This window comes from Nomascus leucogenys, chromosome 17, assembly GCF_006542625.1.
Source record: "Nomascus leucogenys isolate Asia chromosome 17, Asia_NLE_v1, whole genome shotgun sequence".
Classification (NCBI taxonomy): Eukaryota; Metazoa; Chordata; class Mammalia; order Primates; family Hylobatidae; genus Nomascus; species Nomascus leucogenys.
In genome coordinates this window covers 49,654,523-49,680,076 of record NC_044397.1, presented here as the reverse complement: position 1 = coordinate 49,680,076, position 25,554 = coordinate 49,654,523, and the positions used below count along the sequence as shown (strand labels likewise).

Here is a 25,554-nt window from a genome sequence, read left to right as displayed (position 1 = left end):
TGTTCTTTTTGATGGTGGCATGTTCAATGATAGAAACTTACAGAGAGAAAATTCCTTCCTTCTCAATTTATAAACAAACATTTTAAAAGCAACATTTTTGACGTGGTAGGAAGACATTTATACGACACATGCAGCTACTGCCTTAAATTGGTAAAAATAACAAAAGAAAAAATTGTTATTTAATCTTTAAAGAGTCTCTGTTTGCTACAAATCTACAAATATTTTAAATATATTTCCTTCTACTGCAATAAAAATTAAGACAACCCTCTGTTTAACAGCTTTTGAAGATGTTAATTTTATAAGGAAATAAAAAAGATTAACTTGCCTCCCGAATATCCAGTGATAAACTGAACTCTAATTTCCCTACCTCAAGAACATAAAAATGATGTAAAGTGGATCAAAGTATGTAACAATATTAACAATATTAAAAATGATTTTTCATATGGTCTTTCACTAAAGTAATCAATGTAAAAAGAATGTAAAAATGTGTTTTTGCTTGAAGATTTAGTGAATGCCCAAGGAATCATAATTTTTGAGCTTTTACATCCAGGGTACTATACTATGTGAAAATACTGTAGTGCCTTATATAAAAAAGCACAGTGATAAAATTTCACACATAAAATAGCCTAAATATCAATAATAATTACATTCTCCATAATTGTTTATTATCTAAAACTTCAAAGCCATCCATCTTTTTCAGTGCTTTGAGTGAGCAATCAAAACAATCATGTTTATTCAGGTTTAAAACTTAATTTCTCCTCTTGAAATCCGGAGGCATAGATGGAAGAGACACTTAAGGTCATTTTGTCCAACTTCTTAAGCCCACGTATGTGGAAACAGTTGACAATGTTTCATTATATCATCATTGATGCACCTTCTTCACCAGTGGCATCTTGGGAAATATGAAAGTCTTCAGGCATCTCAGCTAGACTAATTTGAGGTGCTCCTTCATCATCATCACTTTCCACAGGGATGGTTGACTCTCTGTAAATGTTGGACATTTTTTCTAATTGCCTCATCTTCTTCAAGATCTTCAAGAAAATTGGGGGGTGGAGCCAAGATGGCCGAATAGGAACAGCTCTGGTCTACAGCTCCCAGCCTGAGAGACACAGAAGTCGGGTGATTTCTGCATTTCTGTTTGAGGTACCGGTTTCATCTCACTAGGGAGTGCCAAACAGTGGGTGCAGGATAGTTGGTGCAGCGCACTGTGTGCGAGCCGAAGCAGGGCGAGGCATTGCCTCACTTGGGAAGCGCAAGGGGTCAGGGAGTTCCCTTTCCTAGTCAAAAAAAGGTGTAACAGGCGGCACCTGGAAAATTGGGTCAGTCCCACCCTAATACTGCGCTTTTCCAATGGGCCTGGAAAATGGCACACCAGGAGATTGTGTCCTGCACCTGGCTCGGAGGGTCCTATGCCCACGGAGTCTCGCTGATTGCTAGCACAGCAGTCTGAGATCAAACTGCAAGGTGGCAGTGAGGCTGGGGGAGGGGCGCCCGCCATTGCCCAGGCTTGCTTAGGTAAACAAAGCAGCCAGGAAGCTCGAACTGGGTGGAGCCCACCACAGCTCAAGGAGGCCTGCCTGCCTCTGTAGGCTCCACCTCTGGGGGCAGGGCACAGACAAAAATTCAGCAGGAACCTCTGCAGACTTAAATGTCCCTGTCTGACTGACAGCTTTGAAGAGAGTAGTGGTTCTCCCAGCACGCAGCCGGAGATCTGAGAACGGACAGATTGCCTCCTAAAGTGGGTCCCTGACCCCCGAGCAGCCTAACTGGGAGGCACCCCCCAGTAGGGACAGACTGACACCTCACTCGGCCAGGTACTCCTCTGAGACAAAACTTCCAGAGGAACTATCAGACAGCTGAATTTGTGGTCTCACGAAAATCTGCTGTTCTGCAGCCACCGCTGCTGACACTCAGCCAAACAGGGTCTGGAGTGGACCTCTAGCAAACTCCAACAGACCTGCAGCTGAGGGTCCTGTCTGGTAGAAGGAAAACTAACAAACAGAAAGGAAAACTAACAAACATCCACACCAAAAACCCGTCGGTACATCACCATCATCAAAGACCAAAAGTAGATAAAACCACAAAGATGGGGAAAAAACAGAGCAGAAAAACTGGAAACTCTAAAAAGCAGAGCACCTCTCCTCCTCCAAAGGAACGCAGTTCCTCACCAGCAACGGAACAAAGCTGGACGGAGAATGACTTTGACGAGTTGAGAGAAGAAGGCTTCAGATGATCAAACTACTCCGAGCTACGGGAGGAAATTCAAAACAATAGCAAACAAGTTAAAAACTTTGAAAAAAAATTAGACGAATGGATAACTAGAATAACCAATGGAGAGAAGGGCTTAAAGGAGCTGATGGAGCTGAAAGCCAAGTATCGAGAACTACACGAAGATTGCAGAAGCCTCGGTAGCCGATGCGATCAACTGGAAGAAAGGGTGTCACTGATGGAAGATGAAATGAATGAAATGAAGTGAGAAGGGAAGTTTAGAGAAAAAAGAATAAAAAGAAATGAACAAAGCCTCCAAGAAATTTGGGACTATGTGAAAAGACCAAACCTACGTCTGATTGGTGTACCTGAAAATGACGGGGAGAATGGAACCAAGTTGGAAAACGCTCTGCAAGATATTATCCAGGAGAACTTCCCCAATCTAGCAAGGCAGGCCAACATTCAAATTCAGGAAATACAGAGAACGCCACAAAGATACTCCTCGAGAATAGCAACTCCAAGACACATAATTGTCAGATTCACCAAAGTTGAAATGAAGGAAAAAATGTTAAGGGCAGCCAGAGAGAAAGGTCGGGTTACCCACAAAGGGAAGCCCATCAGACTAACAGCTGATCTCTCGGCAGAAACTCTACAAGCCAGAAGAGAGTGGGGGCTGATATTCAACATACTTAAAGAAAAGAATATTCAACCCAGAATTTCCTATCCAGCCAAACTAAGCTTCATAAGTGAAGGAGAAATAAAATACTTTACAGACAAGCAAACGCTGAGTGATTTTGTCACCACCAGGCCTGCCCTAAAAGAGCTCCTGAAGGAAGCACTAAACATGGAAAGGAACAACCAGTACCAGACCCTGCAAAAACATGCCAAATTGTAAAGACCATCGAGGCTAGGAAGAAACTGCATCAACTAATGAGCAAAATAACCAACTAACTTCATAATGACAGGATCAGATTCACACATAACAATATTAACGTTAAATGTAAATGGGCTAAATGCTCCAATTAAAAGACACAGACTGGCAAACTGGATAAGGAGTCAGGACCCATCAGTGTGCTGTATTCGGGAAACCCATCACACATGCAGAGACACACATAGACTCAAAATAAAGGGATGGAGGAAGATCTATCAAGCAAATGGAAAACAAAAAAAGGCAGGGGTTGCAATCCTAGTCTCTGATAAAATAGACTTTAAACCAACAAAGATCAAAAGAGACAAAGAAGGCCATTACATAATGGTAAAGGGATCAATTCAACAAGAAGAGCTAACTATCCTAAATATATATGCACCCAACACAGGAGCACCCAGATTCATAAAGCAAGTCCTGAGTGACCTACAAAGGGACTTAAACTCCCACACAATAATCATGGGAGATTTTAACACCCCACTGTCAGCATTAGACAGATCAATGAGACAGAAAGTTAACAAGGATATCCAGGAATTAAACTCAGCTCTGCACAAAGTGGACCTAATAGACATCTACAGAACTCTCCACCCCAAATCAACAGAATATACATTCTTTTCAGCACCACACCACACCTACTCCAAAATTGACCACATAGTTGGAAGTAAAGCTCTCCTCAGCAAATGTAAAAGAACAGAAATTATAACAAACTGTCTCTCAGACCACAGTGCAATCAAACTAGAACTCAGGATTAAGAAACTCACTCAAAACCGCTCAACTACATGGAAACTAAACAACCTGCTCCTGAATGACTATTGGGTACATAATGAAATGAAGGCAGAAATAAAGATGTTCTTTGAAACCAACGAGAACAAAGACACAACATACCAGAATCTCTGGGACACGTTCAAAGCAGTGTGTAGAGGGAAATTTATAGCACTAAATGCCCACAAGAGAAAGCAGGAAAGATCCAAAATTGACACCCTAACATCACAATTAAAAGAACTACAAAAGCAAGAGCAAACACATTCAAAAGCTAGCAGAAGGCTAGAAATAACTAAAATCAGAGCAGAACTGAAGGAAATAGAGACACAAAAAACCCTTCAGAAAATTAATGAATCCAGGAGCTGGTTTTTTGAAAAGATCAACAAAATTGATAGACTGCTAGCAAGACTAATAAAGAAGAAAAGAGAAAAGAATCAAATAGATGCAATAAAAAATGAACAAGGGGATATCACCACTGATCCCACAGAAATACAATCTACCATCAGAGAATACTACAAACACCTCTACGCAAATAAACTAGAAAATCTAGAAGAAATGGATAAATTCCTCGACAAATACACCCTCCCAAGACTAAACCAGGAAGAAGTTGAATCTCTGAATAGACCAATAACAGGCTCTGAAATTGTGGCAATAATCAATAGCTTACCAACCAGAAAGAGTCCAGGACCTGATGGATTCACAGCTGAATTCTACCAGAGGTACAAGGAGGAACTGGTACCATCCCTTCTGAAACTATTCCAATCGATAGAAAAAGAAGAATCCTCCCTAATTCATTTTATGAAGCCAGCATCGTCCTGATACCAAAGCCTGGCAGAGACATAACCAAAAAAGAGAATTTCAGACCAATATCCTTGATGAACATTGATGCAAAAATCCTCAATAAAATACTGGCAAACCAAATCCAGCAGCACATCAAAAACGTATACACCATGATCAAGTGGGCTTCATCCCTGGGATGCAAGGCTGGTTCAACATACGCAAATCAATAAATGTAATCCAGCATATAAACAGAACCAAAGACAAAAACCACATGATTATCTCAATAGATGCAGAAAAGGCCTTTGACAAAATTCAACAACCTTCATGCTAAAAACTCTCAATAAATTAGGTATTGATGGGACGTATCTCAAAATAATAAGAGCTATCTATGACAAACCCACAGCCAATATCATACTGAATGGACAAAAACTGGAAGCATTCCCTCTGAAAACTGGCACGAGACAGGGATGCCCTCTCTCACCACTCCTATTCAACATAGTGCTGGAAGTTCTGGCCAGGGCAATCAGGCAGGAGAAGGAAATAAAGGGTATTCAATTAGGAAAAGAGGAAGTCAAATTGTCCCTGTCTGCAGATGACATGATTGTATATCTAGAAAATCCCCTTGTCTCAGCCCAAAATCTCCTTAAGCTGATTAGCAACTTCAGCAAAGTCTCAGGATACAAAATCAATGTACAAAAATCACAAGCATTCTTGTACACCAATCACAAACAGAGAGCCAAATCATGAGTGAACTCCCATTCACAATTGCTTCAAAGAGAATAAAATACCTAGGAATCCAACTTACAAGGGATGTGAAGGACCTCTTCAAGGAGAACTACAAACCACTGCTCAATGAAATAAAAGAGGATACAAACAAATGGAAGAACATTCCATGCTCATGGGTTGGAAGAATCAATATCGTGAAAATGGCCATACTGCCCAAGGTAATTTATAGATTCAATGCCATTCCCATCAAGCTACCAAGACTTTCGTCACAGTATTGGAAAAAACTACTTTAAAGTTCATATGGAACCAAAAAAGAGCCCGCATCGCCAAGTCAATCCTAAGCCAAAAGAACAAAGCTGGAGGCATCACGCTACCTGACTTCAAACTATACTACAAGCCTACAGTAACCAAAACAGCATGGTACTGGTACCACAACAGAGACATAGATCAATGGAACAGAACAGAGCCCTCAGAAATGATGCTGCATATCTACAACTATCTGATCTTTGACAAACCTGACAAAAACAAGAAATGGGGAAAGGATTCCCTATTTAATAAATGGTGCTGGGAAAACTGGCTAGCCATATGTAGAAAGCTGAAACTGGATCCCTTCCTTACACCTTATACAAAAATTAATTCAAGATGGATTAAAGACTTAAATGTTAGACCTAAAACCATTAAAATCCTAAAAGAAAACCTAGGCAATACCATTCAGGACATAGGCATGGGCAAGGACTTCATGTCTAAAACACCAAAAGCAATGGCAACAAAAGCCAAAATTGACAAATGGGATCTCATTAAACTCAAGAGCTTCTGCACAGCAAAAGAAACTACCATCAGAGTGAACAGACAACCTACAGAATGGGAGAAAATTTTTGCAACCTGCTCATCTGACAAAGGCCTAATATCCAGAATCTACAATGAACTCAAACAAATTTACAAGAAAAAAACAAACAACCCCATCAAAAAGTGGGCGAAGGACATGAACAGACACTTCTCAAAAGAAGACATTTATGCAGCCAAAAAACACATGAAGAAATTCTCATCATCACTGGCCATCAGAGAAATGCAAATCAAAACCACAGTGAGATACCATCTCACCCCAGTTAGAATGGCCATCATTAAAAAGTCAGGAAACAACAGGTGCTGGAGAGGATGTGGAGAAATAGGAACACTTTTACACTGTTGGTGGGACTGTAAACTAGTTCAACCATTGTGGAAGTCAGTGTGGCGATTCCTCAGGGATCTAGAACTAGAAATACCATTTGACCCAGCCATCCCATTACTGGGTATATACCCAAAGGATTATAAATCATGCTGCTATAAAGACACATGCACACGTATGTTTATTGCGGCACTATTCACAATAGCAAAGAGTTGGAACCAATCCAAATGTCCAACAACGATAGACTGGATTAAGAAAATGTGGCACATATACACCATGGAATACTATGCAGCCATAAAAAGTGATGAGTTCATGTCCTTTGTAGGGACATGGATGAAACTGGAAAACATCATTCTCAGTAAACTATCGCAAGGACAAAAAGCCAAACACCACATGTTCTCACTCATAGGTGGGAATTGAACAATGAGAACTCATGGTCACAGGAAGGGGAACATCACACTCCGGGGACTGTTGTGGGGTGGGGGGAGGGGGGAGGGACAGCATTAGGAGATATACCTAATGTAAATGACGGGTTAATGGGTGCAGCAAAACAACATGGCACATGGATACATATGTAACAAACCTGCACATTGTGCACATGTACCCTAAAACCTAAAGTATAATAATAAAACAAACAAACAAAGATCTTCAAGAAAATCTTGGTATTGCCTTTCATCATCTGTATCCACGTTCTCTCTCTCGCAAGCTCTTTCAATTTCCAGTTTCTACATCACTGATGTTTGTTCCAGTCTTAGTTCTTCTTGATTAATACCACATCTGGAACTCTATCTGAATTCATTTTGTTGACATGCTCATCATTTAAATTGCAGCTGGCCAAATCAAACCCTAACACCAGCTCTCCAGGATTTAGAAGACGTCCCAAATGAGTACAACAAAAATACTGTTTATCTGTATTCATTTCAGATGTCTTCTGTACCCAGACTTCCCTGAGGGTGTGCTTTTTTACATCATTCCAGCATCTGCACCACATTTTATATCTCGGACTATGCTGCATTCCATCACAATAAACTCCTCTAGCTGTTTGGGGTGACATAAACTATTGAAAGGGTGACTCCAGAAAGTGCTCCCATCAATATCTGCAACTTGTAGGATGTTTGGATCAGTGAGGTGAATGGCACTGGTTACTCGAATACACACACAAATCTGGTTCATATTTCCCAGGCTTTGTACCAGTTTTGGAGAAAGACAACTTTATCCTTGCATATTGGAACAAGTGTGTGTGTGTATGTGTGTGTGTGTCTGTAGACATACACAAACATGTAAAGTAGACTCAGAATTGCTAGTCCATACCCTTTTGGGAAGCAAATTGTTCAACTAGAATACAGTGTTTTTGTATAGTTCTTGAGTCTTACAGTATCCAATTAAAGTACTGTTTTCCAAAATTGCTTAAGTCAGGACCTTCCATTCTCACACATAGAATGGGATATAGTTTATCTTAAAAAAAAAAATAGGCTGGGCATGGTGGCTCATACCTGTAATCCCAGCACTTTGGGAGGCCGAGGCAGGCAGATCACAAGGTCAGGCATTCAAGACCAGCCTGGCCAATTTAGTGAAACCCCATCTCTACTGAAAATACAAAGATTAGCCAGGTGTGGTGGCAGGTGCCTGTAGTCCCAGTTACTCAGGAATCGGAGGCAGGAGAACTGCTTGAACCTGGGAGGCAGAGAAAGAACTGAGCCGAGATTGTACCACTGCACTCTAGCCTAGGCGACAGAGGAAGAGTCCATCTCAAAAAAAAAAACAAAAAACAAAAAACAAAAAAAAACACCAAAAAATTTAATACATGCTACAACATGCATTAACCTTAAGGACATTATGTCAAGTAAAATAAACCAGTCACAAAACAAATTCTAAGTGGTTTAGCTTTTATGAGGTACCTGGCATAGGTAAATGCATGAAGACAGAAAGTACAATAGTGGTTGCCAAGGACAGGGGGAAGGGAAAATGGAGATTGTTGTTTAATGGGTACAGAGTTACACTTTTCCAAGATAAAAAATGTTCTGGAGGTGGATGGTTATGATGATTGTACAGTAATGTGAATACATTTATTACTTCTAAAATGTACACTTAAAATAGATACAATGGTAAATTTTATAGTATGTGTGTTTCTTAAAAAGGTAAGTTGTCAGCTTTAGTAGAAAAATAGACAAATACTATAAACCTAAAAATAGAAAGTAATTATCATTGTGTAAGAATACACACAGTTCTTAAATAATATTTTAAAAAATATATTACTAACTGATAGATGATTGATTCAAACACAAATAACATGAGAAAAACAAACTTAAGCATGAGAATTTTATGTGATACTTGGGAAGGCTTCTGTAAGTATAAAATAAAACATCAAAGTAATTTAGGATAAGATTAATACATTTGAATGTTATTTTTTCTAAAAGTTTAAACAGCAACAAAGTGAAAATTAATTAGAGACTATATAATGAATTACACACTTATGCCCCGCGTGTATAGTGAACTGATTGCTATGGAGCAGGAACAGTCCTCAGGCTTCTAAGGTGAAACCACAGGAGAACTCCAACACACACGACCCCACTTTCACATTTGGATAACCAACACCGAAGCCTACTTAAAACCATTCAGACAACGGTGTCTCTGACTGCATCTTCTGTGGGCCAATATCCTTGCTGGAGAAGACACACAATATGCACCCAGATATTGGTTCTCCGAGTCATTAACCTGAATGAGCAGCATTGGAAACATCTGAGAACTTGTAAAAAAAAAAAAATAGAATATTCTTGAGCCATGGACAAGAACTGCAGAGCAAGACATGAAGGAGAGGCCCAGTAATCTGTGATATTTCAAACCCTCCAAGTGATCCAGATGTACACTAAATTGAACAACTTCTGCAGGAATGAAGTCATAGCTCATACCTGAGTTAACAAATTATACAAGGAATATACCACAGGCATGTGGCAATTTTGGAGTCTTGACTCAACACTCAAAAAAATATAAATAAAAATCAATTTGACTGAAGACATAGCCTTCATTGACTTTTCACTCTTTTCTGTCTCACTTCTCTCCCTATCCTCTTTGTACTTCCTGGGATCAGGTGGGGACTCTGCATGAGGGCTCCAACCCCACATTTCCCTTCTGCATTGCCCTAACACAAGTTCTCCATGAGGGCTCTGCCCCTGTAAAAGACTTCTGCCTGAATACAAATTTGACCTATGGGAAAAAAAATTTCTTTAACTTAGGGCAGTTAAAAACCACTGGCAGGCCAGGCATGGTGGCTCACACCTGTAATCCCAGCAGTTTGGGACACTGAGGCGGGTGGATCGCTTGAGGTCAGGAGTTTGAGACCAGCCTGGCCAACATGGTGAAACCCTGTCTCTAGTAAAAATACAAAAATTAGCCAGCTGTGGTGGCACGTGCCTGTAGTCCCAGCTACTTGGGAGGCTGAGGCAGGAGAATCACTTGGACCCAGGAGGTGGAGGTTGCAGTGAGCCAAGATCACGTCACTGCACTCCAGCCTGGGCAACAGAGCAAGACTCTATCTCAAAACCAAACAAACAAACAAACAAACAAACAAACACTGGCAAGAAAGATATTACTAGAGATGTCATTCCCCAACATTAATAAATACTAATATTGTTACCATCTTTTACTTAGAACCTTAAATAAGATGGGACACATTAAAGCTGATGGCAAATTAACACTTTGTTCAAAGCACTATAGTTTTAACACATTAAAAACAACTTTGTTTAATGAAAAAATTATGTTCACACATAATCTTTAAAAAAATTTTTTAATTTATTGCATTTTATTTACATAAAAGTACAATTGATAAAATAATTTACTACTAATATTCAAACATTTTCCTCTCACTAGAATTCAGAATATTACTCTGAACACTGGCCTTTACATCACAAAAACAAAAAGTCAACAACTAAAAGCCTCTTTATTTACATTTTCATTATGCATCTTACAACTTAATGTCCTTACTCTTCCATAGAAAAGTTCATGAATAATGGACACCTAATAAAAAAACTATCTCTCATGTCTCTGATGCAACAATTGATCAAATACTTTCACAAACAATGAGAAGAAAGAATCAACATGAAGTAATCTGAGACTTGAGATAAGATGCTTTTCAGAAAATCTAATGTTTTTCACAGAAAAAGAAGCATACCTCGAATGTAGCTATAAAATCTCTAAAATAATCTACTTCTTTAAATTGTATATAGTGCTACCTTTGGACCTTTTTTATACTCAATACTCTCATTTAGTGTAATGTCTGAAGTTTCAGTGCCTTCATTCTTTCTACTGTGAATCCTCAAATGTTTATATAGACTTAATTTTTGATTATATATATTTTCCCTATTTACTGGATCTGCAAAAATATTTAGAATAAAATGGTGTTTTCTAAGCTGTAGTTTTTGAACAAATGTTTTTTCACATTCATTACATTTTTAGACTTTCTCTCCAATATAAAGTCTCTGATGTTCAACAAAGTTTGAGCATCTGCTTCGGGGTTTTCCTTTAATATAAAATGTGTACAATAACATCTGTAATGCAAGTAAAGGTATAACAATCCATTTTATGTTTGTATGTTTGTCTTCAGAATAAATAGTCTTTAAAGGCCTATATTTTTTGAAAGGTCTTTTTACAGTAATCACATTTATAATGCCTTTTTTTTTTGAGATGGAGTCTTCTTCTGTCACCCAGGCTGCAGTGTAGTGGCTTGATTTCAGCTCATTGCAACTTCTGCCTCCCAGATTCAAGCAACTCTCCTGCCTCAGCCTCCAGAGTAGCTGGGACTACTGGCACACACCACCACACCCAGCTACTTTTTGTATTATTGGTAGAGATGGGGTTTCACCATGTTGGCCAGGCTGGTCTTGAACTCCTAACCTCATGATCCACCCACTTGGCCTCACAAAGTGCTGGAATTGTAGGTGTGAGCTACCACACCCAGCCTATGATGCTTTTATTAAGTATGAACTTTCTGATATTGAGTAAGATGTGAGCAGATATTAATGGCTTTTCACATTCTTGTATTTGTACAATTTTTCTCTAGCATAAATGCTTTCTGGTGCAATAAGGTGTGACAATTTGTTCAATGTTTTGCCACATTCTTCATATTTGTAGGGGTTTTCTTCAGTATAAATTATCTTGCCTACCATAAACATGTGACTACCATTTAAAGGCCTTGCCACATTTAACACATTTAACACATTTCCAGAGTTTCTCACCAGTATGGTTTGTTCCATAGAAAAGATTGAGGTGTGGTTAAATGCTCCGTCACATTTTTTATGTATGTGGAGCTTCTCTCCAGTATAAAATTGTTTAATTAATAAGGATGGAGAACCAGTTAAAGGCTTTGCCACATTTTTTTCTACAATTGCAGGGGTTCTCTCCAATATCAATTATCTTACATTTATTCAGGTTTGAGGACTTTTTAAAGACATTGCCATATTCCTTATTGTAGGGTTTCTCTTCATATTAATTCTCTTATGTATAATAAGGGTTCAAGACTAGTAAAAAGCTTTACCACATTCTTTGCTTTTGTAGGGTTTCTCTCTAGAATGAATGATCAGATATTGTGTAAGGCCTGAGATGTGCTGAAAGGTTTTGTCACACTTTTAACCCTTGTAGGGTCTCTCTAATACAAATTCTCTTAGGCTTTGGGAGGCTGAGGCAGATGGATCACCTGAGGTCAGGAGTTCAAGACCAGCCTGGCCAATATGTTGAAACCCCATCTCTACCAAAAATACAAAAATCAGCCAGTGTGGTGGCATGTACCTGTAATCCCAGCTACTCAGGAGACTGAGGCAGGAGAATCAATTGAATCAGGCAGGCAGAGGTTGCAGTGAGCTGAGATAGTGCCACTGCACTCCCACCTGGGTGAAAAAGTGAGACTCCATCTTAAAAAAAATTGTTTTTAAAAATAAATTCTCTTAGGTTCATTAAGGTTTGAGGGCTGGTTAAAGGCTTTGTTACATTTTTTTACATTTATAAGATTTTTGTCCAATATCAATTCTCTTATGTACAAGAAAGGTTTGGAACTGGTCAAATGCCTGGCCACATTGTCCACACTTGTAGTGATTTTTTTCCAGCATAAATAATTTTGTGTATTATAAGGCCTGAGGGCTGGACTTTGCCACATTCTTCACATGTGTAGGGTTTCTACACATGTGAAGAATGAATTCACTTACAGTAAAAGTTGAGCACAAATTAAAACTTTTGCTACATTCCTTACAATTGTAGGGGTTCTCTATCATGTGAGTTATCTTATATTCAGTAAGGATTGAGCACTGGCCAAAAACTTACCACATTCTTTACATTTCCAGGGTTTCTCTCCAGTATGAATTCTCTTAGGTTTAGTAAGATTTGAGAACCAGTTAAAGGCTTTGCCACGTTTTTCACATTTGTAGCGTCGCTCTCCAGTATGAATTCTCTTGTGTCCAGTAAGATGTGAGCTCCGATTAAAGGTTTTGCCACATTCTCCACATTTGTAGCATTTCTCTCTAGTATGAATTCTCTTATGTTTAGTAAGGATTGAGCCATGCATAAAAGCTTTTCCACATTCTTCACCATTGTAGGGTTTCTCTCCAGTATGAATTCTCTTACGATGAGAAAAGCACGAGAATCAGTTAAAAAGTTTTACCACATTCTTCACATGTGTAGGGTTTTCTTCCAGTATGAGTTCTCTTCTGTCCACTGAGATGTGAGCCCTGGTTGAAGGCTTTGCCACATTCTTCACGTTTGTAAGGTTTCTCTCCAGTATGAATTCTCTTATGTCCAATCAGGTGTGAGCACTGGTTAAAGGCTTTGCCACATTCTTCACATTTGTAGGGTTTCTCTACAGTACAAATTCTCTTATTTTGAATAAGGTTTGAGAACCAGTTAAAGGCTCTCTTGTATGGTTTCTCTCTTGTATGAATTCTCTCATGTTGAATAAGGATTGAGCACCAGTTAAAAGCTTTGCCACATTCATCTCATTGAAAGATTTTGCTGGCCGGATGCAGTGGCGCACTCCTGTAATCCCAACAGTTTGGGAGGCCGAGGTGGGCAGATCACGAGGTCAGGAGATCGAGACCATCCTGGCTAACATGGTGAAACCCTATCTCTACTAAAAATACAAAAAATTAGCCAGGCGTGGTGGCGGGTGCCTGTGGTCCCAGCTACTTGGGAGGCTGAGGCAGGAGAATGGCGTGAACCCAGGAGGTGGAACTTGCAGTGAGCCGAGATCATGCCATTGCACTCCAGCCTGGGTGACAGAGCGAGACTCCATCTCCAAAAAAAAAAAAAAGGAAGGAAATATTTTGCTAAGGGTAGTTGATAAATATTGGTTAAGTCCATTATAACTTTTTTTCTGTCCCTTACAGTAACCCACACTTTTCCAGTCTTTTCTTAAGTTTAAATTTTCAATGCCATAGCTTTTATATCTTCTCAGTATCACTTTTGGGAATAAATGTTTTATGCTCTGCTCAGGCAAAAGGTCTGGAGTAAATTGAGAGAACACAGCTAAAAGAAATAAAAATAAATTATACCACTTATTAGACTCAGGTGAATATACTTTACAAATACAAAATATAAAATTATACCAAGCACAATAAAATAGCATAATACTACAAGCCCAAATTCCTCAATAGACATGCAAACTTAACAAAAATATATTGACCAAAATGCCTTTGTAAGAGCTCTAAAACTCAGTTAAGAGATTGCAGTGCCATAGATGAGAATGATGCCAAGAGCCACATAGAAGACAAAAGAACATTTGTTACATTTACCCACCACAGCCATATCTCCTCCTCAATACAAAATAATGCCTTTAAGTGTAAACACTCAACTCCTGGCTTCTCTCTCAAAAGTGAAAAAAAACAGTGGCACATGTATCCTTACTTCTGGCTTTCAGGAGTCTTTCCAAAGACTTTTTTTCTGTCTACCATGACACAGAGTGCTGAAAGAAATGGTGCTATACATTGAATGTCAGGTTAGTGTCTGTGAGACAAAAGGTAAATGATTGTTACAGCAGCAGAGAGATTGCAGGACCACAGAGAAACAGCAGGTGTACCAACTAATTACAGGCTCTTAAGAAGAAACATGGGCAAACCCACATAACTAAATAAAGGGAACACAAATCTAGTGAAGGGACATCTTAACAGGTTTGAGAAATTCTCAATATCTAGCCTGGTAAATTGGTGTCAGACACTGCAGGGAAGAAAGCCACCTTATACAGACTGTGGTGGGTGGCTTTTTTTTAATGTACATATCTCAACCAAATATACACAAACTATCAGACTAACATGGCCCAATCAAAGAAACAAGTATGCAAAAATCAACCCTAAAGAAATGAAGATGTATAAATTATCTTTAAAAAATCAAAATAACCATCTCAATTATGCTCAATGTTTAACATGGGAACACAGAAAACTAAGCGTAATCAGGAAAATAAGAATATCTACAAAATGACCAAAAGAACCAAATTTTAGAGCATAAGTATACAAAAAATGACTGAGAAATTATCCAATGTATGAAAAAAATACTAAAAACTGAAGCTCAACAAACTTCAACTCAGATAAAGAGACCCATAACAAGACACAATATAAGCAAAGTTTTGAAAATTACAGAAAAGAAGGTAATCTTGAATGCAGAAAGACAAAAGAGATGTATCATCTATACGCATGTTCCTGCAAGATTACCAGTGAATTTTTGAACAAAAACCCTGCAGACAAGAGGGGAGTTGGGTTATATAATCCAAGTCCTGAAGGAACAAAAACTTTTAGCAAAACTGTCCTACAAAATTTTTAAAAATAAAGATTTTCCAAGATAACTAAATGCTGAGAAAATACATCACCAGTATAACTGTCCTGCAAGAAATGCAAAAAGAAGTTTTTCCCATTGAAAATTTAAAATTATAGAAAACAAACCAAGTCATATAAAAATACACAGCTCTCTGGGAAAGACATGCATGTACACAAAAATAAAACTTTATAGTATTACAATAATTAAGCAGAAAACAATTGTGCTTTAAAATTTGAAAGACATCATGAAAATTAAAACACCCATTAGTATATGATATACTTAGTAACATCGTAAGTTGAGGGCAGATACAATGAGCATGAATTTTCGTATGCAACTGAGTGCAAGTTGTTACCAGTTTAAAATATACAGTTGTAACTTTAAGAGATTTTATGTAATTTACATGGTAACCATAAAGAAAATGCAGATACACAATAGAAAATAAAAAAGCAAAGCATATCACTGCAAATATCAACAAGACACAAAGAAATACAAAGTAAATAGGGACAAAATAGCTACAAGAGTCAAACAAAACAATAAAATGGTAATTATAAGTCATTTCCTTTCAGAAAAGTATTAAAATATTCATGGACTAAACTTCCCAATCAAAAGGCAAATATTACATTTTAATTTAGAAAACAAAATCCACCTATTTCATGTCTCCAAGAGACTCACTTCAGATCTAATGATGAAAATAGACTGAAAGTGGCAGGATGGAAAAAGACATTCCATGCGAATATTAACCAAATGAGAAGTGGAGAACTAATTATATTAAGTCAAAAGCTGTCATATTTTATAAACTATAGTTTAAGTCAAAACTCACAGGAGACAAACAAGGACATTAAATTATAATAAAATGGTTCATTCTCTGGGAACCTATTTATATCTCCTATCAGGGTTCCCAAATATATACCATAAGCATTGACAGAAATGAAGTAATATAATAATGGGAGAATACTTCAATACTTTCAGTAATGAATAATAAAGCATGACAGAACATTAATAAGGGAAGAAAGGACTTGAAAGCAATGTAAAACAATTACACCTAAAAGTCATATATGGAACACACCACACAACAGCAGAATCCACAATCTTTTCAATAGCTCATAAGAAAATTCTCCTGGATACAAACCTGTTATCTCACAAAACAAGTCTTAATCCATTTTTTAAACTTGAATCTTACACACTATTATTTTTGGCCAGAATTAAATGAAACTAAAAATCACCAACAGAAGGAAAACCAAAAAAATTCACAAAATATGAAAGTTAAACAATACACTCTTAAGCATGCTCTTGTTCAAAGGTTGGAAGACTGAATACTGTGAAGATGGCCATACTGACCAAAGTGATCTATCTACACATTCAATACAATCCCTTTCAAATTCCAAATTTCACTTCTCCAAAAATAGGAAAACAACCCCCAAATCATGTGGAATATCAAGAAACCACAAAGAGCCTGACTATTTAAAAAAGAAAAACAATATTGGCGGCATCATGCTTTATGGTTTCAAAATACAAAATGAAGGTAGGGTAATCAAAGCACTTTGGTACTGGCATAAAAATATAACCCTACACCAACAAAACAGAATGCAGAACAGATAAAAACTGTCACATGTATGGCCAAATGAGTTATTAACACCATTTATTGTGGCATTATTCACAAAAGCCAATAGGTAAAAGCAATCCAAACTTCCCTCACCAAATAAATAGATAAATATAATTTGGAATACAAGAATAATGCAATATTATTGAGCAAAAAAAAAAAAAGAAATCTTCTAACATCTACCACAAACAAAAATCTTGATAACATTATGTTAAATTTAATAAGCCAGCCAAAAAAAGACAAATTCTATATAAGTACATTTATATGTGATATCTAAAGTAGTTACACTATTAAAAAGGGAAAATAAAATAATGTTTGGAAAGGGCCAGGCAATGGGAAATAGGATTCATGTGGATTGTGTATAGTTTCACAAGATACAAACATTGTAGACTGGACAAGGTGGCTCACGCCTGTAAACCCAGCACTTTGGAAGGCCAAGGAAGGCACATCACACGAGTTTGGGAATTCAAGACCAGCCTAACCAACATGGTGAAACCCTGTCTCTACTAAAAATACAAAATTAACCAGGCATGGTGGCATGAGCCTGTAATCCCAGCTACTCAGGAGGCTAAGCCAGGAGAATTGCTAGAACCTGGGAGATGGGGGTTGCAGTGAGCCAAGACTGGGCCACTGAACTCCAGCCTGGGTGACAGAGTGAGACTCTGTCTCAATGAAATAACATACAAATAGAAAACATCCTACAGATATGTTGCTAACAGTGTCAATATATGTAACATAACCTGAACTACATAATTTGAAGTATTTAAGATTGTGCATTTTGGTGTGTATTTTTCACAAATAAAAATAAACTTACAATAGATAAGAGTTACGAAGCTTTTCAAAACTTACCTCCAAATCACAAAATGTTTCTCTCACACCAAGATCATACATATTCACCAATAAACAGATGTGGAAATTAAGACAATTTCCATGACTATTCACTGACACAAGAGAAAATAACCATCTATCACCAACCAAAATAACAATTATATTTTTAAAATGTGGGTAATATTTATACAGGCAAACAAACACGAAGATAATTATAGTGGCAATAGATGTATGGCTGATTCATATTTGACCTTTGCTGCACACTGGCTTAAAATGTACGAAGTTGAATATTGTCATACAGAATTATAATATATAAATTAAAACAAAAATACAATTCACTAAAATGAGGTAGCCTAGCCTAAACCATGAGACATTGGCATATAAAATTGCAAAACAAAAATTTAAAAACACATTAACCCAAAAAGTCTTGAATAAACATAGCTCACTATGGAATCTTTCTAGATACCTACAATTTTCAACTATGACTGGGCATCCATAAAGAGCAAACATTTGATTTTATTAAAACTTCAACTTGTAGGTTCAAGGGTTACATGTGCAAGTTTGTTACATGGGTGTATTGCGTGATGTTGAGGTTTAGGGTAGGATTGATCCCATCAGCCAAGCAGTGAGCATAGTACCCAACAGATAGTTGTTCAACCCTTGGCCCACTCCCTCCCCCAACTCAGTAGTCTCCAGTGTCTGCTGTTCCCATCTTTATGTGGCATAATCACAACTTACTGCAGCCTTGATCTCCCAGGTTCAAACAATCCTCCTGCCTCAGCCTCCTGAGTAGCCGGGACTACAGGCACGCACTACCACATACAGCTAATTTTTGTATTTTTAGTACAGACAGGGTTTCAATACATTGTCCAGGTTTGCCTCGAACTCCTGGGCTCAAGCAATCCACTTGCCTCAACCTCAAAAAGTGCTGGGATTACAGGTGTGAGCCACTGTGCCTGGTCAATTTTGTTCTTTTTGTTATGGTTGCATAGTATTCCAGGGTATACATGGACCACATTTTCTTTATGCAATCCACCATTTATGGGCACCTAGCTTGATTCTGTGTCTTTCCTATTGAAGAGCATAAATTTTGAATCATGAGTATAAAGTGAGAGCAATAAATTTCACAGAAAATGCGTATTAAAAGCTTTGATGAGAAAATTTTAAGAAATAAGCATTTTCTTATTCCTTCTGTACTATGTTATTAATATATTGTATTATGTTATCACTATATTGCTGTATTATGAGAAATGCTTCTGAGAAACTTCTGTATTATGTTATTAGTATATTGCTGCTCTTCATATACAAAATGTAAAAGGTATAATCTGACTTTTAGAAGCAAAGAAAAACATTAAATATCTAAATATAATTTTTAAAATATATTTATAAATGATAAATATAATGGTAAACATTGATGTATAAAGTGAACAGCTAGGGATAAATTATCCTATCATTAAGATAAATGTTAAGAAAGTGGATGAAAATGCTAATGATAACTTTTTTTTTTTTGAGACAGAATCTTGCTCTCTCACCCAGGCTGGAGTGCAGTGGCGCAGTCTTGGCTCACTGCAGCCTCTGCCTCCTGGGCTAAAGTGATTCTCCTGCCTCAGCCTCCCAAGTAGCTGGGACTATAGGCACGTGCCGCCACATCCGGTTAATTTTTGTATTTTTAGTAGAGACAGGGTTTCACCACGTTGGCCAGGCTGGTCCCCAACTCCTGACCTCATGAGCTGCCCACCTTGGCCTCCCAACATGCTGGGATTATAGGCATGAGCCACCGCGTTTTCATTAGCGAGGCTCACGCCTATAATCCCAGCACTTTGGGAGGTCAAGGTGGATGGATCACCTGAGGTCAGGAGTTTGAGACCAGCATGGTCAACATGGTGAAATCTTGTCTCCACAAAAACAAAAAAATTAGCTGGGCATGATGGCAGGTGCCTGTAGTCCCAGCTACTCAAGAAGCTGAGGCAGGAGAATCACTTGAACCCGGGAGGCATGTGCCTCGCTAATGACAACTTTTTACAAAAAGTAAACTTAAACATAGAAACCAAACATTGAAATAAAAGTGGAGTGCCTCCTAATTATCTAATTTTCTTTTTATATAACAAAATCAAGCATGTTATTTCAGAGCTTTGAAACTAAAATTACAGGCAAATTTGGCATGTGATCAATCAGAAAGTAAAAACACCTAGGATACAGTCCTGGTAATTTTTATACTAAAGACAGAATTCTAAGATGACAGTTAATAAGAAGTAGGTAACAATTTAAAATTTGCTACATGCTGGGCAATGTTCTAAGTTTCTCTATGATATTTGTGTTTTTAAAGTTTTTATGAGGTGAGTAGATACAATCAACTATTCTATAGTAGAGGAATTTGACATACAGAGTTTAGATTTGTAAACTTAGCTCCTACTAATAAAAAGAAAATCTTAAAGTAAAACAGATTTTTTTCATATATAATGAGATGCTTTGTGCTCTGATGGAATTTCTCAGTCGCATTTTCTGAAGGATCATGTATGAAACCTCCATGGGACTAGAAATTATAAAGCAAAAAACATATGACATCTGTTTGTGGTGTGTCTGCAATTTCTGAACAAAATCCCAATGTCTCCACTACTCCCATCACAGACCTCTGACATAAGGCACAAACAGATCTTTAAAAATAGCCTAACATAGAGGTCTCCAAACATGTGCACAAATTTATCCAGATCCCTCAAAGCAATGGATGAGCAGTCAGATCACACGGGTCCCCCACAGCATAAAGGGAAGAGTTCGGCTCTCACTGTGAATGCACTGGTAGATCACTGATGGACAGGAGAAGTCTTAGAGAATTAAAAGCATAATAAGCATAGTGCAGGAAATTGCCCTCTGTGACAGTAAAAAAAGAAATCTAGGCTTGTCAAAAAAATAATTCCGTTGAAGCAGAGCTTGCAAAACCACATTTTGAACTCTGGTTTCATCGTTGACCTTTGGGCCTCTCACATATGTTATCTCCTCTGCTCATACGTTCCCACCAATCTGGGCGTATAGCTATTGTCTTCTCCCTTTTACATTCCAGGGATACTTCCTTTGCTGCATGCTTAAAGCCTGTTCACCACATCCCTTCTTCTTTCCCAGAATAGCAATTAGGTTCAGGAAAAAAACAAACAACTTCCAGAGTCTCCCTCAGGAGTGACCTAGAAGAGTGAAACACACATTCAAAGTTTTGGCATTTTAAAGAACTGTCTGGTGACTACATTCTGTCCCCCCTAACATAGATTGCTAAAGGAAATGATGGGGTAATAGGATAACAGTTTGTAGCTGTTGAGAAGAAAAGTGGATGCTTATTACAACACTAGAGAAACTGCAGTGCCACAGTCAACCAGGGAAGCAAAAGACTACAGAATCTGGAAATGAAATGAGGAAAAATCTCTTTAACTTAGAAAATACAAACATAAGTCCAGAGAAGACACATCTTGGAACATGTTTGTGAAGCCCCCAAAATCTATAGCCTGGCTGACTGCTGTCACTACACCCCTGTGGTAGGCCTGTCTTTAAATACTACATTAGATGGCTGCTTATAAATTTCCAAATCTCATCAAAGGACTCAGGACATAAAGAGAAGGCAGGAAACATGTCCCTCTTGTAGGAACAAAACTGCACTAGCTGACAAAGACTTCAAAATAATTATATTAAATATGCTGAATAAGCAAAATTAGAACACAGACAAACAAAATAAAGATGCAAAAGAAACGAGATAACAACAAAGAGCTAAACACTGTGAAAAACAACCCAGTCGAAATTGTGCAGCTGAAGAATAAAATAATAGTTGAAAAATTTACTGGAGTCAAAACAGCGGACTTAATAAAGCAGAAACAAGAATCAGAAAGATGTAACATTTATAAATATTAAGTCATGGAAATAAACTTAAAAAATGGAGGCCGGGCGTGGTGGCTCACACTTGTAATCCCAGCACTTTGGGAGGCCGAGGCGGGCAGATCACGAGATCAGGAGATCGAGACCACGGTGAAACCCCGTCTCCACTAAAAATACAAAAAATTAGCCGGGCGTAGTGGCAGACGCCTGTAGTCCCAGCTACTCGGAGAGGCTGAGGCAGGAGAATGGCGTGAACCCGGGAGGCGGAGCTTGCAGTGAGCGGAGATCGCACCACTGCACTCCAGCCTGGGCGACAGAGTGAGACTCCATCTCAAAAAAAAAAAAAAAAGGAGAAACATGAAGATAGAATATGGGACTTATTGGAGGAAACATGGTAGAGCAGTTATTTGAAGAAAAAAGGGCTAAGAACGTCCAAAATCTCAAAGTGATTAAAAATAAAATACTATCAAACAAGAGGACTTGATCTGGGGAAAATTTACTTCAAAAATAAAACATAAAGACTTTCTAAAATACAGAAGTTGAAGGTGTCTGCCACCTTTAGAACACACCTGCAAGAAGTGATACAGGGAGTCCATTATCTTGACAGACATTCTGGCTCACACCTGTAATCCCAGTTACTTGGTAGGCTGAGGCACAGGATCACTTCATGCCAGGAGTTTGCGACCAGCCCATGTAATTATAGTGAGACCATGTCTCAAAAAAATAGGCTTTATAACAATTTTGAGATTTAGAAAGAAGGTGGTGAAACTCTGCTCAAGCCTAAGACCAATGGGAGTCATTTTGAGAAGGCTGACCCTCATTTAGGTGGCAAAGTTGAGGACCTCTGGCTTTGGCTACACACCAGTAAATGGTCCATTCAACTTGACCCCACTCACAATTCAAAAGTGACTCTACCCTTCTCCAACTCCTCCCAGCCATGGTCCAGAAGTTGTCCTGCGCATCCAGAGACATGGGGAGAGATGCCCATTCATGCCCAGAGAGGCAGGCACCTCAGTTGTACTCAGTTTCAGCCCTCGTACCCATGGCCAGTTCTGTCCACCTAAGGACCCACACAGTGACCTGGGGAAATCCTGCCAGGTACTAAGTGGGAGCCATACTCATCCACGAACCTAGTATTAGGCCCACCATAGGGAGACTCAACTGTAGAACCCTGCCCTGGTGCCAGCCCTAGAGATCAAAGTCCTGAAGACAATCCAGTCTGCCCAGGAGTAAGACAAGATTAACAACCACCCAGGCTACTGGTACCAAACTCATTAAAGCCAGACCCAAACAGCAGCCTTATGATTATGACCCACATACCACCCATCTGCACTGCAAGCCCAAAAGGGGTCCCATCAGCCTCGGGACCCCACAAGAGAAGATCTTTACCTGCTGACACCAGTTTATAACAATTGGAAGAGGTGTTTGCCCCTTCAAATTCACAGATACCCATAAAAGGCTGCATTTTGTCCATTTTTAATACTTCTATTTTTACACAGTACTGGAAATCCTAGACAGAACAATTAGGCTAGAACACTTTCTTAAAGCCATCTACATTGAAAAGAAGTAAAAATGTTGCTGTTTGTAGATGACATGATCTTGTATTAGAAAACCATAAACAATACACCAAAATAGTGTTTCAGATAATAAGCACACTCAGTAAATTCACAGAATATAAAATTAACATACAATTATTAGCTGTGTTTTCATACACTAATAGAAAACTATTAAATAAAAAGAAAAAACTCAGTTATAATAGCATCAAAATCATAAACTTTTAGGAGTAACTTTAAGGCAAATTATGTTTTTTGGACCAATCTGTATGTACTTATTCACACATTTGATTAAAATGTCACAGTTGACACAACAACATAAGTAACTCTACAGACAGACCCCCAAGTGTAGAGTCCAATTGCCATAAGTCAGAACTTGGGGCAACTGCAACTCCTTGGCACCTATGCATGCACTCACGCTCACTCTTGCATTCTCTCTCTCTCGTGCACTTCCATCCACACCCCAATGATCACAGGTGCTAAGTTCAGACATAATGAAAGGACTCTTCCCAGGTTTCTGTCAGGTCTTGGGGAGAAGAGAGAAGTGATGAATGAAAAGCAGCTGCTCAATGCATCTCTCTGCTTTGCCAACAATGAGTCAGAGAAGGCAAGACATAGACACTGGGGCAGCTATTTCCTTGGCACAAAAGTGAACAGACAACAAGAAGGTCAAGGAAGGATTTAAGTTAGTCTCTGGTTTAAATCACTTTTCAATACCACAAAAGGGTAGCAAGCAGGATAAAAAGGAAAACATCCAGCTAATTTTTGTATTTTTAGTAGGCACAGGGTTTGCCACGTTGGCCAGACTGGTCTCGCACCCCTGACCTCAGGTGATCTGCCCGCCTAGGCAGGAGTATCACCACTACACTCTAGCCTGAGCAACAGAGTGAAACTGTCTTAAAAAAGAAAAAAAAAAGCCAGGCGCGGTGGCTCATGCCTGTAATCCCAGCACTTTGGGAGGCTGAGGCGGGCAGATCACGAGGTCAGGAGATTCAGACCATCCTGGCTAACACAGTGAAACCCCGTCTCTATTAAAAATACAAAAAATCAGCCGGGCGTGGTGGCGGGCGCCTGTGGTCCCAGCTACTCGGGAGGCTGAGACAGGAGAATGGTGTGAACCTGGGAGTCGGAGCTTGCAGTGAGCCGAGATCGTGCCACTGCACTCCAGCCTGGGCGACAGAGTGAGACTCTGTCTCAGAAAAAAAAAAAAAAAAAAAACAAGAAAGAAAAGAAAATCTTCATAAGACATTCACATTAATCAATGAGCTTAATTAAGGACTCTTGAACTTTGTTATTCAGTTATATTTCATATGACTTTTGAAAATTATCCTAAGACTAGAACTTGCTCTGGGACCATCCTACCCACTCTGAAGCCAGAATAATGCTGAACCTATTAAACCAAGTCTGGGTCTAATAGTTCCTAAGCTCTCTCCATTGTCTTGATAATCTTATACCCAGTCTAAAAGAGCAACGTGGTGTTTTATTCTGAAATGACTGGGTCATTTGAACATAATCTGATTATAGCCCCTCCAACACACACACACACACACACACACACACACACACTCACTCCATGCATGCAGTATTTCCTATATCAAGAAACAGCTACTCCAAAAACAACCACCAATAAAGAAACAGCTACTCAAATCACATAGAAAAATAAAGCCTTTCAAAGTCTGTTCACTGACATGGTCAAGTAAGACCTTTACTACAGGTAGCTCCGGGTTTGTCAACTGTTTTTCATCTTCATCGGTAACCATTCCCTCCAGGCTTATTTAGATACTTTTTCCCTAATAACCCTCACCATGAAATTTTAATACCACGGACATACCATTTAGGTGCTGTGACCCAATTGTAATGTCTCAGATTGTCTCCCACTCACCAACATCCAATTTTCATTTCTCTTGAGAATGCATAAATTAAATAATTATTAATAAAGTATTATGTGAAACACAACAATGGGAAGCCAAAAGTATTTACGTCTAATCAGAAGTGACAGTTAGGACCTATGCTATCAGCCTGAAAACTGAGTGTTTGTGGAAAAAATTCAGAGACAACCACTGGTGCCTTCATAATGTTGACTTTAAGATACTGTACTCACTTCCTCCCACTGACACTACTAAGAAGTGTAGAGGTCAGGCCCTCTTCTGCAACCAACCACCGTTCACTGCCCAGTACCACTGGCATTTTAATTAAACAAAATTTAAATAAAAAGAAAAGATCGGCTGGTCATGGTGACTCATGCCTGTAATCCCAACAGTTTGGAAGCCACGGTGAGTGGATTACTTGATGTCAGGAGTTCAAGACCAGACTGGCAAACATGGCAAAACTACAAAAATTAGTCAGGTGAGGTGGCACCTGCGTG

At 38.6% G+C, this 25,554-nt stretch overlaps 1 pseudogene; it reads right to left on the bottom strand.

Moving 5' to 3' along the window:
* Window positions 1-854: 854 nt before the first annotated feature.
* On the bottom strand, window positions 855-17,844 carry LOC100594645 (annotated as a pseudogene).
* Window positions 17,845-25,554: the final 7,710 nt, after the last annotated feature.